The sequence below is a fragment of the Atta cephalotes genome (genome assembly GCF_000143395.1).
Source record: "Atta cephalotes unplaced genomic scaffold scaffold00066, whole genome shotgun sequence".
NCBI classification, from domain to species: Eukaryota; Metazoa; Arthropoda; class Insecta; order Hymenoptera; family Formicidae; genus Atta; species Atta cephalotes.
Window position 1 is genome coordinate 497,721 of NW_012130130.1, and position 4,998 is coordinate 502,718.

At 27.7% G+C, this 4,998-nt stretch overlaps 1 protein-coding gene across 1 annotated transcript in view; it reads right to left on the minus strand.

Annotated features, from left to right (window-relative positions):
• LOC105623869 (zinc finger protein 423 homolog) overlaps positions 1-4,998 on the minus strand; it is an 86,858-nt gene that overhangs the window by 81,068 nt on the left and 792 nt on the right. The window lies entirely within an intron of this gene.

The window sequence follows — 4,998 nt, forward strand, 5'->3', positions numbered from 1 at the left end:
GTGTGTGTGTGTGTGTGTGTGTGTGTGTGTGTGTGTGTGTGTGTGTGTGTGTGTGTGTGTGTGTGTGTGTGTGTGTGTGTGTGTGTGTGTGTGTGTGTAGAAACGTTTGTCATATTTTACATCGTTCTTTGTAACATTTTCATTATTTCCTTTTATATTGTAATTTCTACAGAGGAAACTAATCAGTTAAATCTATAGTATTAAATTTAACCTAATGTGAATCGCCCCATTGTTCCTAAATATATCGTTATTTTTTACCAAAACAATAATTAAATTTGACACTATAAATTTAAGTATAGCGCTTAATGATTCTTTCTGAATATGATTAGTTTCTACACTTAAATTCAACAAAAAAAAGTAAAAACCAATTATATTAAAGAATTACTAAGTAATTCTAAGTATTAACTAATTAGTTTTTCTCTGCTGAATGTAGTCAATGTTTATTCCTCAACTAGCAACAGAACCTAGCTTGGTTCACCTTTAATTTTATTGTTTGAAAATTAATAATTTTTAAAAATAAAGCAATTTATAATATATCGTGCAGATATGTACAGATATTCATGATTCATATTTGAAAGGAAACTTATTTTTTTACGTTGCATAACGTGAACATCGAGCGTTTATTCAATTAGCACTACAACTGACTCACACGTTCCGATAGTTCTTCGAGTGGACGCTGAGAAAGTCACTTTAGCGAAAGGCTAGGTATGAAAGAACATGACTGATTAGTGTAATAAAAGCCAGAAAAGCATTTTAGCAAATCAATTCTTATAAATAGAAAATGTATTAGAATATGGAAAAAAGTTTTTCCCGTTAGATGGCATTAAAAAAATGCCACGAACTTTTTCCCACACCTAATATTTCCTGTCTATTATGTTATCGTTATATTTAACTAATTCTCTGATTGAGTGATTTTCAGGAATTCCTAAATGTATGGCGAAAAACGTCCAGTTAACTATACATACCGTCTGTGCCATATGAGAGTTTCTGTGGGGAGTGACTCGAAGGAGAGACCTTTCAATTCGAGAGAAACTCTTATTTAATTCGCGATCGTATCCGATCGGCGATGTGTCATCATGGCGAAAATAGGCACATTTAGCGGCGCAAGCTGTCGATGCACGATTGGCAACCTGTGCCGCATCGCGTCGCGTCCCGTCGACTGTTGTCACTTTGTGCCCCCTAGAACTATTTTTAGGAGTGCTTCGACGATGCTTATTAATAGGGGCCCCGACTTAATGCCTTCGTTAATTGTGACTTATGCCGGATCGCTTCGCGCGGATTTTCGTGCCAGTGACGTAGTACAAACCCGCGACAACACGAAAACTATCATAGGAAATAGGGAAAGTATCCTCTTTGCTTTTTCCATATTGAGAGAGAAATATTTGTGATTGTAATAACGCGCGCATAGTAAAATAATTATGATAAAAAATTTTATTTTTATAGTATTACTTCTATAATGTTAGTTGTAGTATTACTAATACAACTTTTTATAATATTATTAATACAACTTATTAATAGTAATAATTACATATAGCATTAATAATTATAAAAGTAGAGCTATTAACAATAATTATTTTACTGTAACTATATTCAGAATTATTTTATGTGTCAACTGTAGAATTTTTTTATGTAGAACTATTTTATATAAAACTATAAGTCACACACACACAAACACATACGCGCGCGCGCGTGTAATGACTCTTACAATAAGTAAGTTTTAAATAAGTCGTATCAATCAAGGATCATATTTAAAATAATTCTAATTTAATAATTTTAATTTAGATATTCTAAATTATAATTTAGAATAAATAATAAATAATAAATAAGAAATAAATAAGGTCAGAAGAAATTATTCAAAATATAAACTAAATAAGTGTCTTATTTTTTTATTTAAAATAAAACAGTTATTTTATTACTTTAAATAACTTTTTCTGATCTATTTCTTACTTAATATTTTAAATAAATGTTTAAAATCGATTTTATATTTTTTATTTTAAAAAAGTCAGTTTTTTACTGACCCTTGCAAGTTTCTAGATCTTATTTTATATTTTTTATTTTAAATTTTGTTTTGTATTTTTATTTTAAATAAGTCAGTTATTTTACCGAGTCTTGCTCAAAATATCATAGTAAGAAAGTTTTTAAAAAATTAAAAAAGTTATTTATAAATTTTTATCTTAAACAGTAATTTTTAAGATAATAAAGGTTTAAATATAGTCAATTACAGACCACGTTTATAGATAACCATTTATCCATAAATCACGCGTGCAGTAGTATTAGTAAGCGTTGGTAAGCGCACAACTAGCGCGCTAATATTCACAGGACTATCTAAACGTATAGTTTATAATTATATTTAAGAAACATATTTAAGAAACTATTGCCTAAAATAAAAATTTACAAATAACTTTTTTACTAAATTTTTCGAAAATCTTCTTGCTATAATATTTGGATTACGAATTTTGAGACATCTTGGATTTAAGATAATTGGAAATATCTCCTTGAAATTATTTTGATTCTAGAATCATTTGGAAATATTTTTTTAATCACTTTGACAATTTAGTCAAGAAATTAATACAAGGTAACTGTACTGCTTTAGCAATATGCTCAGATTTCATATAATCGTTTCAAAGCATTGACATTGGTTTGTTTGACACCAAGCAACATCTTTTATAACTCACGCTGTCCGCTCGCAATTATGCAGTAAAATTATTGCTGCTGTTATCAGCGACAAAGTTTAACAGTGCGCTCGTCAGAAAACTATTTTGTACTAACTTGGCAATCGTCATCAATCGCTGCTTAAAAGTCGTACATATGCGTGCATGTGACTATAGATTGGTTATTTATTGCATAAGGATGAACATTTGTCACGGGGAAATTCACGCAAGTAATAATAATTCATGCTGGTTCGTCGGACTTAATTTACTCACAACAGACGATTTGAGAACTTCAACGAGAGATGGAAAATTCACAAAGATAAATACTGGGAAGGAAAATAAGAAATAAAAAAATAATTTTTAGAACACTTTGAGCAAGCGAATCTGCTAGCTAATATGTCATATGACTCAAATTTAACATATGATTAAATTAATCATATCTGAATTTAAATAAGTTACATTTAAGTTATAATTGAAATTAAGTTTAAGTAGACTAGATAATATTATGAATTTCATATGTATCATGTTGCGTTTTAAATATTCTGCACGTGTAATGTCGCCATGTATCTGCTTTAACAGAGTGCGATTAGTCAGCAATTTCTGATTGAGGCGAGGGACTAGAAATAAGAAATGAGAGACGAAAAAGAGAATACTTTTCACCATGAAAAGTATTGATTCTAAAGATGGTGAAATGGGACGTGATTATAAATATACTAACTCTCACTCTTTTTGTCGTGACGATTGTTATATCGTTCCCTTATTTCAAAAAGATATTACCATGAATAAGTTAATTAACTCAGCTTCATAAAAAATTGTTAAAATTGTCACAATTCGAAAAGATTTCAAATGGTTTTTTTAAGAATACATTTTTTTTAAGAATACAGATGTATAGAAAGAGAAAGAGAGAGAGAGTCTTTGCCAAAAATTTGACTGGAATTTGTACTTTCCGTTGAAAATGAATGTTATATATGCGTGAAACAGTTTAGTAAAGTAAATAATTATATTAATATATTATATTAATATATTAATATATTATATTAATATATTAATTTTATAATTCAAATAAAAATTTTCTCATTTCATCTTAATTATTTTTTAAAAACATATATTAATCCTTATTAATATAAATAATTTTTAATCCAGGGCCTCAATCGCCGCCAAAGTATTTATAATATTTTCAAATACAATATAGAAAAATTCGTAATTTTTTTATAATTCTTTCATTTTGTTAAAAAATACATGTAATCTTTAAGAGTTGGAAATAAAAATCAAGATGACCATGTTAATGAATGAAGAAATTCAATATTAAGAATATGTTCTTTTTGCCAATATTATACTAAAAAGAAAATTTACTTAATTTTATTAAATAATTTGTTTAAACAGTACTAACGAAATATTTACTTACAATAAATAAATATTTACTCAAAATACAAAAATTATACCACAAATCTCAGAAATAAATTGGATCTGTTGTGCTGAAATAATTCTGTGTGAATTTATGTACTAATCTTTTTTATTTATCTTTTTATTTTATGTATCTAATCTTTAAAATTGCATGAATTTATCTTCGGTCTTGAAATGCAATTCTAACAGAATTAAAATAAAAAATTATACTTAAGTTAAATAAATACATTACATATAGTACATATATTACATATAACAAATATTTCGTTAGTACATATTCAAATAAATATTTAATAAAATTCGATAATTTTTTTTTAATGTATATTGGTCAATAATTTGTTGTTAAATTGAAAAATAGTTTTTCTTTTTTCTGAGAAAATTAAGTTAATTAATTTAAATAATTCCTTATTAATTAATTAATTTATTACTTTTGAAATAAATGAAGGATATATCAAAGTTACTTAGCACCAAGCTAAGTAAACACCCAGCGGATGAATAAATTCCTTCTACTATGCGAAACAAATAAGTACAAGAAATGTAAATACAGTGGCAGCGAAGTTGCCTTCTCTAAATTGTCTCTTGTATATAAACTAAATTCCAAATTCGAGCTTAAATAAGAATATTTTCGGTTAGCTTTTCAATAATATTTTTTTATATTTTTAGTCATTCAAAATTAGTCAAATTTTTGCAAATTCAACGAGTGGAAAATTGTACACGTGAATCCATCAAAGTTCTGCAGTGGCGAATAAAAAGTTGCGAAATAATATGAAAGAATGCGACGATATTGCTAAACTTCGTGGAAAAATAGCAGAATTTTGGGTATACATAAATGAAAATCAGTCGGAGATATAGAAGAAAGGCAAAGAGGCAAAGAAAGATACGGAAAGAGAGAGAGAGAGAGAGAGAGAGAGAGAGAGAGAGAGAGAGAGAAGAGAGAAGAGTA